The sequence below is a fragment of the Mustela lutreola genome, chromosome 2 (assembly GCF_030435805.1).
Source record: "Mustela lutreola isolate mMusLut2 chromosome 2, mMusLut2.pri, whole genome shotgun sequence".
Taxonomy (NCBI): Eukaryota; Metazoa; Chordata; class Mammalia; order Carnivora; family Mustelidae; genus Mustela; species Mustela lutreola.
Genome location: NC_081291.1, coordinates 174,781,328 through 174,796,562, shown reverse-complemented (window position 1 = coordinate 174,796,562; position 15,235 = coordinate 174,781,328). Strand labels below are relative to the sequence as shown.

The 15,235-nt window shown below is 36.1% G+C and overlaps 1 protein-coding gene across 1 annotated transcript in view; it reads left to right on the top strand.

Moving 5' to 3' along the window:
• Positions 1-15,235, top strand: part of ZPLD1 (zona pellucida like domain containing 1) — a 236,288-nt gene that overhangs the window by 152,864 nt on the left and 68,189 nt on the right. The gene's annotated exons all lie outside the window — the stretch shown is intronic.

The window sequence follows — 15,235 nt, the reverse complement described above, 5'->3', positions numbered from 1 at the left end:
AATAAATAAAATAGTCTAATGAGCCCCTATGAGCCCATCTCCCAGCTTTAAAAAAAAATCATATTCAGCCTTTCTTGTTTTATCTTTGCTTCCACTCATTTCCTCACCTTACTCAATTATTATTATTATTTACAGAGGTTGTGTGTGTATGTGGTGGGGGAGGTATAACTTAAGGACATTGAAATGCACAAATCTTAACTGTGCAAATTTTACACATAAGTACACACTGTTCCTCCATCTGGATCATGATCAGCGGTGGGATTTATACTTATTACTGTGGATGTTATAAAGTCTGTACGTTCTCACATGGAAGAGAGGGAATGCTTCTCCTATTTACTCCCTGATGCTCAGGCCTGGTAGTTGGGTGTTATACATGGGCTTAAAAGACTTTAGACGGATGAGCTTTTGCTTCCAGGCTAATAGCTCTTGAACATTATTTTCAATTATAGACTCTGAAATACTCCCCCCTCCTGCCTCTTCAGGGTACAAGGAAGGTGAGATAGCTATCATGAATTAGAGGAGAGAGAAGGTGGAAGAATCTCCAAGTCCCATGTTAATCCTCAGTGTCTTTGCTTGGTTAAAAAAATGGAAAAAATTAAAGTCCAATGATTTATCTCAGGCTTCTACCTAAATGAAGTAGTACTTATTTTTTTTTCTTTCTTTCTTTCCTTTTTTTTTAATCCCCAATTATTCAATTTTGAGTTATAATAGCAGTTTTATTATACCTTTAGATTTCTATTACCTCTTAATGAATCAGGATGTTGACAAAATGTTAGTGTATCCAGGTATGTCTTAGCCATGGCTGTTGCACAGTGTGGTTGAGTGGAGGCTAGGACATAGTAGACTATTGTGCTGATCTGGGGACTGTAAGCAGCAGACAGCAGGACTTGAAAAGGTTCTCTTCTGCTTACATTTCCTCTTGCTAGCTTTGCTCAGTCCAACCAGTTCAAAATACAGATCACCACTGATAAATAAACCTTTAATTCTATGTATCAGAGATACTCACAATATTTTTCCCCTGTTGGCATTGAAGATCACAAACCAACAGGGAGATATTTTTCAAATTTGCAGGGCTTATCATAATCCTGCATAAAACTGCCTATATTCCTGTGTCACTCTTGAATAATCAAAATCCAGAGCTTCAGTAAGGGTGCTCCTCATTTACAAGGTTAATTCCTCTAATCATGATGTCTACACTCTTGCACACATTTCAGAATTGAGAATTTATTGCATAGGGCACAAACTCATTGGATATGCAGTGTAAATAGCCTTATTAAGAATGCAAGGAAAGGATATACATTACTGTTCTGTTGGGTCAGAAGGGTAAAAACAACAAGAAAATGAGGCATTTACCACTAAGTGTCCAACTGATTTATTTTACCGTGCCTTTTTCATTTTGAGCCTTTTGATGCACAGGCTGGCTGGGTACTCTGCCCTCACCTAGACATTCAGAGAAATTCTAAATTCTGGAGGGTATGGGAACTATCCCAGAGAAGAGCACACCAGGGACTATGTGCTAACTGGAGTTAGAATTGATACAATGTTTCAGGTCAGTGTGAGGTGCTTTTGTGCTCCCAGGTGTTTCTGGGAGGTGTTTCCAGGTGTTTTCCAGGTGTTTCTTAGGATTCAATAAACATATGATGGAGAATTTTCCCTGCCAGTGTAAACAAAACTCCATTGATACAGACCTAAGCTGTGACATAGCTCTAAATAGAAACCAGAGCCAAGACAGAGCAGGATATACTAACCCTTCAGCCATCTCCTATAGCAATTCCCTTCTCCTATATATGGTCTGTATTTCCAGTTTGACTCAGTGCTTTGAAAGAAGGAAGTTGTTGTCTGCTTCTTTTCGGCCTCGAGATAGCACCCAGTATAGTAGCATGCCAATGGGGAGAACTCTGTCAGCCAAGTGGTTTTCTGTGACATGAGGTCACATTTTATAGAACAGAAAACACTATATCAAAGCTATACTATCCTCAGGGCCCTTCTTCCAAGGGCCACTTAGCTTAGTAGTATACACTTTTTTTAGTCTTGAAGTAACAGAATATTTTTATGAAGACATCAGTGTGTTTCAAACTAGTATCAGTTGTTACAGTATTTCTTTACCTAACAATGATAATGATTATAGATCAGTATTTATTACTATAGATTTTACTGTGTTGTAAATATTGTAGACTTGATTGGACTCATGAGAAAAGCATTTGGCTTTATGATGATACCCAAATAACAATTATACTGATTTTGTTTTATTTTATATTTTATTTTATGTTATGTTAGTCACCATATAGTACACCATTAGTTTTTGATGTAGTGTTCCAAGATTATATTTTATAATCTATACATTTCTCCAAACAAATAACGTATTGAGACTTACTCAACATTCTATTCTCCGGTTTGCAGGGAGAGGATGGAGTACCTCCCTTTCTTTTATCCAGCTCTCTGAGGTTCATTTTTTGGCTTACTTTGTAGTCATGCTTATTGAAGGAGAAAGATGGTTTCTCAGTTTTCATTGTTCCAAATCCCTGCCTCATGGAAGCAGAAATTTTACTTACTTAAGAGCTTAAATTAAGCCAGATAGCCATGTGGACTCTCAATTGCAGAAACCAAAGAAAGATAGCTAACAGAAGACCGAGGGTTGTGTGGTGAAAGGAATAGCAATCTAAAATTTTGGAGGGTCAGGTGCACATCTTCCAGGGGTTTATAGAATAAAATCAATAAAAGTAAAATGTGTTAAATAAAAGTTGGATTTTCATCAGCATGTCACCTCTTTTTTCCATTGGAAACCAAGTCATGTGACCAACTCCATTTGGCTCTGTGGTGCTGAATAATGTTCTAAGCTTTTACTAATATGACCTGTCAGGGGCAGCTTCATCTAGATTCAATTCTGAATATATTTCTTAAATGTCTACATTGCTGGTGAAATAAAATTTCTCGTTCTTTGTCTCATTCAGCTCTTCTAAAGGAGGTCTGGGCTGGGAGTGAGAAAGGGTGGGCTCCATTCCTTGTCTGAATGCTAACCAGCTTGTGGTGACCTTGAGTATGTAGCTCCTTGGGGCCTTGGTTTTCTTGTTGTCAGATGAAAGAGTTGGGATACATAACTTAAGATTTTTTCTATCTTTAAAATTCTCTCCACATCTTAAAAAAAGTATTTTAATCCTTATTGATTATCTGATACTCATTAGTGATGATTGCCTGTACTCTCACCTTGCAAATACTTGAACTGGGTCCAAGAACTGTATGTCTGTGTCTTAACTATAGAGAAGAAAACATGGTTATAAGAAGGGAGGTGGGTGAGGGGATGAGTTATGTAGGTAATGGGGAGTAAGGAGTGCACTTGTGATGAGCATGGGTGCTGTATGGAAATGATGAATCACTAAATTGTATACCTGAAACTAATATTGCACTGTATGTTAACTAACTGGAATTTATATAAAAACTAAAAAAAAGGAAAAAAAAAGAAATAGATGAGACAAATTAAGTCAGAGCCAGATCTAGAACAGGGAGACTGTTCATTGCCTTAAGAAAGGTCAGGTTCATGGGTATGAGAACAGGGCAATCATATAGGGTCCCCTGTTTAGGACTTGATGCAATGTGGTCATCTTGAAATTCTTAATAATGTTATCTTTAAATTTGTATTCTGTAGTCAAAAGGAAGGAACATACACAGAGATCTTGGATCCTCTACTTACATATGATTCTGCCTCCTATCATCTCCTTATTTCCCCTGGCTGGGGGCCAAGTCACCCACTCCCTTGACTCCACCCAGTGACTTCTGTTGCCTTCTGTCCCCAGCATGGCTCAGGCATGGGTGTGGAGCAGACGCCTTGGGTATTTTCATTCCCAAGGGAGCAGAACATTAGATGCAAATAAAAATCACCATGATAGTTTGGGAGACTATAGAAGAACAGATAAAGTTTTCTCCTGCTTTTGAACAAGGGGCTCATATTTTCATTTTGCCCTGAGCCCTGCAAATTGTATGGCTGACCCTCACTCAGGCCTTCCTAAACATTTTCTTTGCAAGGATTAGAAATTAGCAAGAACATCACTTTTTCATAATAACATAATTTGTATATTGCATAATAACAAAAGTATATAATGTGTAGGTATAATATATAATATAATGATGTTTATGGTGTTACTGTTATTCCAGATCTTATTTCTTATTTTTGTAGGTTCAGGAACTTGATTTTTTCTTTCTCTCTAAGTACTAGCTTCTGGAGGATTATTTTACATCTACCAAATTATGAGAGGCTCATGAACTAATTTATTTTGCATTGATAAATTGTTGGAAATACTGATATTGGGGTATGAACACATTTTCTTCTCAGGAGAGATGTCTATTTGGGAAATCAGATGATTTTAAGAAAACCCAGACAAAAAGTGTATAGATAATCTTTAGAAATAGTACAAAATAATAGATTATTGTGCACCTTTTTTTTTTTTTTTAAACTGTAAGACTATACCTGTTGAGAAGGCTAGAGGCTCAAACCTGCCAATCAGGGCATCCTGTTCTATGGATTATGCTGGAGGCACAACTATACAGTATTAAATTCTCAACTCTTGTTTACCCAGACTTTATCTTTCAGAAAGCATTGGGTATTATGGAATCCAGTCCCATTGGAGGATCTTTAAGAATTGTATTTACCCAATATTTATAATGTCAGTATGTTTGTTTTATTTCTACAATGAGATGCTCAGCTCAAGCAAATAGTACAAATATTATCAGAATTAAGAGCTCAATACCAACTCTACCAAAATGAAAATTATTTGAAGATGTTTTTCAATATCCATGTGGATATGATGCTTAAGAGGTCTAATCTGCAAGTTCTGCAGAGTAAATTTTGAGAGTGACTCATCTTGAAATGGCATTAAGGTGTAGTCCTCCTCAAATTCTTATAGGTATTCACATGATAGAGGTTGAGAATTACTAAAATACACTCTTAAAGTTTCTAGTTAATGTATTTGCAGAACTCTGAGGATTTAACTGTGTTCTTGTTCAGACCTCTGACAAGAACTGAAACTGCTTTTTTGAGAAAAAAAAGCAGTTGGTCCTGCCTGATTCAATTGCTTTGCAGCTGGGCAGGAATACAGATAAATTATTCAATGTTTATAGAGAAAATAAAAATCTCGTCAACTACACAGCTAGTAGCTGTCATAAAGAAATGAGCCCATTTAAAAAAAATGTGTCTATTCCAGGCATTTATAAAAACCTCAGTTTTCAAATATATGTTACATATGCTATTCTTTAAGAGGCCACCCAAAATAAACAGCCATTGTTTTCTAAAATTTATAATCTCCCCTCTGTTTTTTCACTGGAAAACTCTGTAATCCAGCTCTTCAAAACATTGTCATTTTAGTAATTGATTCATTTGCTCATCCAACTAGTATTTGGTGATCTCCTACTGGGAGTTCTTTCAGACACTAGCTATAAACACAACAAAGGCTGAACCTGTGGATCACGATAGAGTGGTGTGGATACAGAATGTCAGATAATGACAAGAAGTATAACAAATATAGGAGATGTTAGGCTTATAATAATGTATTTATTAATATTATCCTGAAAACCAACATGAGGTTTCTGGAGCAGACAGATTTATTATTATTTATTTGTAGCAAATAATAATGTCCAGGTTCCCTTGTGCCACAGTTTCTTCCTTCTGGGCAATGCAGTGAAAGCCAGCTGTCACTCAACATATATGGGGTCTGTATTGTAGATGAGTACCCCCTGCTCACCTCCCATGAATCTGGACATTTATACAGGAGAGCGGGGCAGCTGTCTTTCCTTCCTTTTTGAGAGACTTTCCTTGGAAATGGGAAGGAACTTAGGTCCTTCTTTTGGAATGTGTCCATGGCCCTGGGTCTCATCTCTCCTTAAAATGTAAACACATACTTCAAGAGAGATAAAGCTCTCTGAAGTTCTCGTTATTTAGTCAGTCCTAAATTACCTTCTAAGGATTGTGTTTTAGCTTTCGTTCCAAGTTTCAGTAAAATGCTCTCGGAAGGCCCTAACTTTGCAGAAATCGGAGTATTTTTCTCCACAGCTGCAAGAAGGTTATGGGATAGAGTACTTGATGAGTTCCTCTAGATTCACTTGTCAGCTATGACCTCTCTGAGGAGGGGATCTAAGCTTCGATTTGAAGGGCATGAAGGAGCCAACGTTGAAAATCTGTGGAAAGGGAACATCTGGCACAATGATCTTAAGGTTAGAATGAACTTGGGATGTTTCAATAATGGAAGGAAACCAGTGTGGGTAGAATGTAATGAGGAAAAGGAAAAAAGATAAAATCAGAGTAGTTCCTGGTTTCCCAGAATATGGAGGGGATTTGGATTTTATGCTAAGGGTAATGGGAAGCTAAGGAAGGATTTTTAATCAGCAAGGAAGCTACCTCAATAGTCTGGGTTTAAAAAACCCTAGCTGTAGTAATAGATGTAGCAGTTAGCAGTAGATGCAGAGATGAGTGGGTATTATATGATGATTTCTTTATTATTCCCCCATTCAGTAAATGTACTGAGTGCCTACTGTGTGCTATGCAGATATGAGCAAGGTTCTGAGGGCCTGGGCTTGAAAGCTTGACATGATCTCTGTCTTCCTGAAATTTCGGCTGCAGCGAGGGAGAGGAAAAGATTGTGTTTGGGTTTGTAGGAGATGCTGTGGAAACAGAGGGGAGCAGCTAATGCAGGGTGGCACTGAGGCATGTAAAGGGAGTCTGAGTTAAGGTTGTATTCAGTTGTAGGTCACAAAAATTCAGTTAAAGTGTCTTATTTTATTTATCTTCTCTTTCATGTAAATGGAGTCTGGAGGCAAACAGTACTCCACGGCTGTTAGGGTAACTGGAGGCCATTGAGGTCCAGACTTCCCCTGGTTTTCAGCATCCTCATCCTTAATGCATGGCCATTCTCCTCATATTTACAAAAACAGAGATTCCCCTATAGACATCACTTCTCAATTCTAGGAAGAAATAAAGGGAAAGGGGAAAGAGAAAAATATATATTGCAAAGGTTTGCCCATGTTTTCAGGAAGACAGTAACACTATGAAAAGCCCAATACTTAACTGCAGTTTATACAATATATTCTTTGCCTAGAACTACATCTCAAGCCCATCTTCTGATTCGTGGGACTGTGGAAAGCTAAAGTATTTTAAAACAGAAACATTACCCACTAAATTAATTTGTGTTCTATTAGAAAGGGAGATGGAGTGAATAGATATTAAGAAGGCAATTAAAAACAACTGGCACAATGATGATTTCTGTAGAAAGTGAGAGCTGAGACTTGGAAGAAAAGGGGAATTCTCAGGTCATTGAGAGACTTACAGGAAAGAAAAAAAAATACCTGTCACTTAATGTTTTTTCTCAACTCTTTTTTTTTTTTAAGAGCAGTGATAAGAAATAGTACATAAAAGAATGTGTTCTTCATTTTTTACAAAGTTGCTATAGAAGACACTGTTCATATTTTAGTCAGTGTTCCTTTACAGATTCTTAAACTTCATTCCTCTTTCACTGTTTGATTCTTGTCCTTTGAGTTTTTCATAATAGCTTTATTATGTCTATTCCTCTTATGTACAATATCCCTTAAATCAGTTTAGAAGTAGGTGGAAACCATCTATTGTAGCTATGGCTAAAAATAAACAAATGTAATAATATAGTGAGTTTCAAGAAAAAATGTGTTTGATCTTTGGAAGTTTTCTAAAGTAAATGTCTAGTATACTGGACCTTGTGGTCAGTCCTCATTAAACAACAACAACAAAAAAACAAACCCATGTGTATCACTGGCTAGAATATTACCCTTGTAATAAAGGAATTATACAAAATAAAATCAATTTAAAGCCATGCTAAACTATTAAATATATTAATTTTATTCTTTAATCTCAGATTACATGGAGTATTTGTTTCCTGACACTTCTTAATCTGTCTAGCCTATATTTCTTAAAACTTGAGGAAGGCACACCTCCTTTGAAAAGAAGGAAAATTGTTTAGGATGACTATCAGTAAACAACTCTTTAGAATTTTGATGTCTAAAGTAGCAATTATTGAACTGACTCTAAGTTTTTTAGTCCAGCAAAACACTTTCCTGATTTTAAGGTGAGAGTTCAAGTGTGGGTCCAAGTCAATACATTTTCACAAATAACCTTGCATGATCTTGTGGTTTGAATATGGACGTTCAGTAGTCCCATGCCTCAGAGAGGACAGGGGATACTGGATTAGGACCAGAAATCACTACCAAGATGGTATCAGGCATGGTTTGCATAAACCTGAAAACATTGATTGGACTTTGCATAAATTATTCTTGGGAACTTATTATATCTGTTTAAACTCATTTTCTAGATGACTGATTATATTTATAAAAACAATAGTTGTAATGTTTTCTCTCCTGTTTAATTTCAAATTTGATAATTTGGAGAGTCCTCCATTCAGTGTGAGCTCTGGTTCCTTTTTCCTCTTGATTATATATTGATTTGATGGAATGTGAGTATATGGAAACTTTGTTGCAATGTGGCTTTTGGCATTTATAGACCAGACATTGATGGGTGTGTTACCACCCTAAGGACATTTTACTTTTTATATTCAGATAATGAGTAACTATTTGCTTAGGGTCAAGTTGAGTATTAGTATTGGGCAAATACATGAATTCATTTAATTTTATCTCTCTTTTACTATATATACTATTATTGTAATTACAGTATGTTTTGTCTCACATTTTGCATTTAAATTTGAAATTTAAAGCATCACAGAAAAGTTGTTTTCAAAAACTGAAGAGATGCTCAAAAATGTGTATATGTTTCTAAGGGGCCTGGGTGGCTTCAGTTGGTTAAGTGTCTGCCTTCAGCTCAGGTCATGATCCCAGATCCTGGAATAGAGCCCCACATTGGGCTTCTTTCTCAGTGGGAAGCCTGCTTCTCCCTCTCCTAGTCCTCATGCTGTCTCTCTCTCTCTCAAATAAATAAATAAAATCTTTAAAAAAATTTATCTGTGCTATTAATGCAACAGATTGCTAGCTACTCTAGTATTTCATACACACACACACACACACACATACACCCAAACAAAAATCATTACATCATTCACTCAGTTTCTAAAGCCTGCTAGGCTCCTGATGGTATAAATGAAGTAACCTTTCAGCAACCTAACACTGGACTGCAGAAATGATGAAATCAGGAAGCCACTTAGAGTTTAATCCCCTCTCTATTAAGAATTCTTTTTGGAGAAACACAGGAGTTGCTGTTTGGCACCTACAAGTGCATAGGAAACCTGTTGAGTGGAAACTGGCCCAAGTACCAAGTCCTGAATGGATTCCTTGTTTGTGAAAGGCTTACTACACATACCTGTGTTCAGAAAGAGGGTAAAGGAGATGGGAAGAGAGATCAGATAAGAATACTGATATATTTCTCTTATATTTAAAAATGTAATACTATTCACCTTTCAAAGTATTTATTGGGCAAAATGGAAAAAAAATTGGCCTAATAATTGGTTATATAAAGGTTAACAAATGTTTCAAAAATAATTTTTAAAGGATACCAGATCCTTAGAAAGAATTGTGTCTGTTTGCAAAATACTTTTTTGGTGTCCTTAATATACCCATCTATGTTCATTGTGGGGAAGAAATACACAGACTTTCAAATAACACAAAGTAGTTGGGACAGTTTATTTTACATAAGCAGAGTATTTAACTGTGGGATGAAAGGATGGGAACTGGAGGCAAATCAGATTCTACTTCACCAAACCTGAGCATATGTAAAAGAAATCCTTTGCCCAGCAGAATTAGCCAATGGTCTATATTCCCTTGGAGTACACGGGCTCAATTCCATGCTGATTTAGGATTATTCATTCAAGTGTTTTGGTTTCTTCTGAAACTTTAATAAGGTAGATAAGAATAAACCATGTCATTCATTTTGTTTAATATGATTCAGAGAGTTATTAAGGTAGCTTTTATACTTGGAAAAACAGTTAACACTCCAACATACATAGTTACTATGACTGGAGTAGACCGTTTCCTTAGAAAGTCAGCTAACTTATACATTGATCTGACTTCACAATCTAAACTTGCTGAAAAAAATATTATTCTATCCTCTGTGTTTGAGATAAAGGTGGACAGGCAGTGAATGCGTGGGACAGAATCAGAACTCCAAAAGACTCATTCAGTCAGGAATGATGAGTTGATTCTGAGAAGATAAACTTTATTGTGAATAAATAATTTTTTTTCACTTTGGGTGCAAATAAAAACCGAAAAAAAAATCTGTAAAGTTGTTAGGTTGGGGAGATGGGATTTAGCAGGAAAGGTAGAACATTAGCTTGCTGTATTAGTCAGGGTTCTACCAAGGAACAGGACCAATAACAAACCACTCTCTCCCTCTGCCTCTCCCTCTCCTCTGTATTTATCATCTCTACCATCTCATCTCTTTCTTTGTCATCTCTATCTCTATATGTACTCTCATGATTATATTTAATGTTGACTATGTGGAGAGGAATCAAATGCTTTTTTAAAAAAATGGTGATGGAGAAAAATTGATTAATATTACACCATTCATGAAGAAATTTCAGAGAGTGAATATTTTACATATGCATTGCATTTTCACCTATAACATATATTTCTGTAGGTCAAAGCTATAGATTTGAAAAACTAGATAACATTTTGTTCTTCATCTCTATTCTCTGTTTTGTTAGGATAATGCTACTGAATACCTTCCTGAATGTGTCAAAGAGTAATGTGTCAAAGAGTGATGTTATGACCTGTCTCCTTTAATGTGACTATAGTAAAACTAGTATCAAGATGGTAATTTGGACTTACTGTTTTCCTCTTCAAGATGTGGTACTTTATTATATGATAAAAATACATAAACTGTGAGTTTGGGCTTCGTGGTTAGTTAGCATAATGAATATATAAATGGGTGCATGGAATTCACTCTGTGACTCAAGAAAATGTCACTAACTCAGCAGTATTGCCTAAAAAGGAAAAGATCTTAGCAGGAAACTATCTCATTTTTTTTTCTAATAAGAAAATACCATTGACTTTTTACTTTAGTCATGGTGGCAAATTGGTAGCTCAAAGTTGTAATCCAGTCCAAATATGGAAAAATTGTTTACAAATGGGAGGCAGCATATAAAAATCAAGTAGTTACAAATAAAATCCTTGATCTGTTCTTTTCTTGAAAATTTTGAATTTCCCACATTATTGAGTATTTATTCCTGGATGGCAACCACCTGAAAAAGTGTTAACCATTGTCCTTAGGCAAGACTTGTGCCTTCCAGTTGGTTCTTTCCTGCCACAAACTCAATGTACCCTATGCCCATTCACCAGGGGGCTTACATTGCTTATTTAAGTTACTTTTGAGCCTTTGTAGTCTTTGAAGTTTGTTTCCTCTTTTATAAAAGAGGTGGTACCCAACTTGACCAAAATGTCCAAGATGAATTACCATCCTGAAATGTGTACTGAAGCTACTGTGGTATTCTATGTTTCTGGCTTAGAAATTTCTTAGAAGTTTTGGTTTTAAAAGGATTGGGCCTGCCTTATTATGACAATAGAGATATGATTAGAACAATTTTTCCTACCATTATCCAGTTTGTGGCTTTCAATGAAGATTTGCTGGAAATACAAACCACAATTTCAGTGCTTTTATTGGCAAATAGGGCTGTATCGGTGAACTGATACAGTAATTGCACTTTTATAGCCTCAGCACTCCAAGTTACAATTATTTTAAATTTAATGCTTTTGACTAGGTGTTTCCAGAAATGAGAGTGCTTAAGTAATCCAAGAAACAAGGAAATGCCTTCTAAATGTAGGGATGATTTAAAAGCTTTCTTAAAGGTATTCAATATCAGATACCTAGTAAAGCTAGTTCCTGGAATTGATCATCTGTAAATAAATAACTAGCAAGAAATTATAGTACTATAAATACTGTAATCACCGTGAAATCCTCATTGAAATTATCTAGAATATATCAGTAAATCTTTCTGTAAGGGGAGTCTCTAGAAATACCTGAAAACAAAAACAAAAACAAAACAAAACAGAGGTTTTAAGTATCGTATGATATAAGAGCAATGATCTATCAGTGTTTCCACTGATGGTCTTAAAGTAATAAATTTAACATTCCTTTAATAACCTTTCCCCTTTTTTTGTGCAACAATGCCTACAATACAGTAAAACTTTAGCCTTATTGCTGCTTGCTAACTTATCAACTAACAATTTATCCTGATCAAGAAGTAAGGGTAATTTATTCCGGTTTTAGACTCTTGAGATTAGAAATATTTGGTTAAATTACTTGTTGAGCTGGGAAATCGATTGCACTTATGTATAAATCTTGTGTGGGCCCTCTTTCAAGTGGGGCTAAATCTGCTTTTATAAATTGTCTACAATACTATGTGGACTGAAATCTCATTAGGACATAGAGCCAATTTATTTGTTTATAGAGTACATGGGCTACAACTGATTTTGTAAGGACCTGAAGAACATAGCTCTCTTACAACTCAGCTCTGCAGTAAGAAGCCTGTTGGGGTGCATCTGTGAGATGCCCATGTGACGGCAGAAAAAGAAAATTGACTGGGGAGAATCTAGGACACCAAAAACTATTTTCTGGCTGCTAGATTAATTGGTTATATCAAACTAAAAAAAATTACCAGTATATATTTTATGAGTTCCTTTATCTAACTGAGTTTGGGTCCATTTTATTTTATTTTATTTCTTATTTATTTTATTTTTTTTATTATGTTCAGTTAGCCAACATATAGTACATCATTAGTTTTTGTTGTAGTGTTCAACAGTTCATTAGTTGAGTAAAACACCCAGTGCTCACCACAACACGTGCCCTCCTTAATACCCATTTTAGAACAAACAGGAATTTGGGGCACCTGGATAGCTCAGTCAGTTAAGCGTCTGCCTTCACCTTGGTCTCACATCATGATCCCAGGGTCCTGAGATGGAGCGCCATGTAGGGCTGTCTGCTCGGGTTGGGGGAGCGTGATGCTCCCCCTGCTTGTGTGCTCTTGCTTGCGTGCTCTCTCCACTCTCTCTTTGTCAAATAAAATAAAATAAAATAAAATAAAAATAGTAATTCTGAAAGTGAGGCTAAACATTCACATGGTACAAACTTGATCAAGCATAGAGGTTAAGAGGTACAAAGTTCTTATGTTCATTTTATAATATAGTTCTTTAGTGTGAAGCTTAAACTTTGCTTTAATAGAAAATTAGAGTAAAACTGGTCTTCTTTATTTAATTTTTCCTTTAATTTTGAAAGAAACATATTTCCCCACTTACAAGCTATAAGAGTAATACACATTTTCTGTAATCCTGTACTGCTCTTTTTTATTCATTCATTTATTCAAAACATGTCATTGAACACTATATGCATATTAGGCATTCTCCTGGTGCTAGGCAAGCATCAGGGAACAGGAGAACTCACAGGAGGGATTACATTCAGGTGAGTGTCTGGAGGGAGAAGACCCAGAAGTAAGTAAATTATTTAGTACACTAGAAAGTGGTAAGTGCTTTACAACTGGATGAGACTGAATCATCCAGGGAAGCAAATGTACATCTAGAGGTGAAGAGGGCAAAGACTGAGCCCTGGGGGCAGTTCCATCCCTGAGAGAGAACTTTGTGAGAAGCCTGGAAATTAACCTTTGCCCTTGTTCCTTACACAGGGGGCTGGTGATTGTCAATTTCACCTTTCTAGGTCTGACTCTAATAACAAAAAGACAAAGACTTGTCTTTGTGTTTCACAGTGGAAAGATCCTTAGGTTGAATGACAGAAATTATGTAACTCTCCTGTTAGCAAGATCCTAATGTACTGACTTATTATCATTATGTTTTAGTATAGCTCCATGCACAATGAGGGCTTTTCACTTTCATTTTCTAGCTGGAGCTATTCAGACACAGAGTTCAGTTATATGATTTTTTTTAAGATTTTATTTATTTATTTGACAGACAGAGATCACAAGTAGGCAGAGAGGCAGGCAGAGAGAGAGGAAGGGAAGCAGGCTGCCCACTGAACAGAGAGCCCAATGCAGGCTCTATCCAGGACCCTGGGATCATGAGCTGATCCAGGACTCTGGGATCATGACCTAAGCCGAAGGCAGAGGCTTTAACCCACTGAGCCACCCAGGCACCCCTAGTTATATGATTTTTAAAGGAAGTTGGGAGTGAGCCATGTAGTGTGGGGAAAACTGTTACTGGCCAGGTGTCTTTGAGGTCTAAATTCAGCCTGCTTTAGGAACTGCAGGGCATTCATAGGTGGCCTTTCCTCTGATTACAAAACATTTAATAACCCCCCCCCCTTTTTTTTTTAACAGAATAACTACTCAGATTTCCACTTCTGGTGCTATCAAATACCAATGAATATTTTATCTAGCTAAAATTATTCCTTGATACAAGCATATGCTTCAGGTACGACTAATCAAATATTCAGCCAAGTGATATAGCTTGTAAGACAAGAAATCCCATAATAAAGGGCTTGGAGTTTTCAGAAAACTGATAAAATTTTCTCTTAGAAGTTAGTGGAATGGATGACATTACTGTTCACTACATTTTTAATGGCAAAATAATAACAAATAATGTCAGTTACTTTATCTCAACTATTTCATCTTTTCCTTGCTGAAAGCCTATAATGGAATTACAGTCTTTTTAGCTAACCAACTTTTAGAGAATGTGGGTAGTGGTTTCAATATTTATGAAATGCTCATTTTTCTCATAGGATAGAGGCTACTGATTTTTTTCTGTAAGTGACAGAATTTATTAATTGATGATTGAACCTGTTGAATTTTCATTTTAACTTTCAAAATGGTAAAGAACATGACAGACATGTATTCAAAGTAAAACCTGAAACATTGCTTGAAAACACCTAGCTCAAAAGCTTCATTATTGAATGAAACAGTCTCTGGAGGATGAAGAAAAGCTGCAGTTCCTGTCAACATAATTAGGAAGACCTACAAGGGATTTCCTGGAATCATTTTCTTATGTTTTTAATAAGAGTTCTTAACCAAAAAATAATATAGGAAATTTCTATTAGTGGTATTCAAAAAATTGGTAGATTCGTGTATCTCATATTTACTCATAGTAGAATGGTGTTTTAAGTTTATGGAGCTGACACTTCTCTGAAAAACCTGGATCTGTTCAGTCTATAAAGTACCAACTCTCTCTCAACACTAAACAAGACATAAGAGGCTATGTGAATCGCCTCCAGTTATTATTTTTTTAGTAGTTACATTAGCTTTAAGTTCACTTGCCATTTAGAGAGAGAATTTGGTTCAGG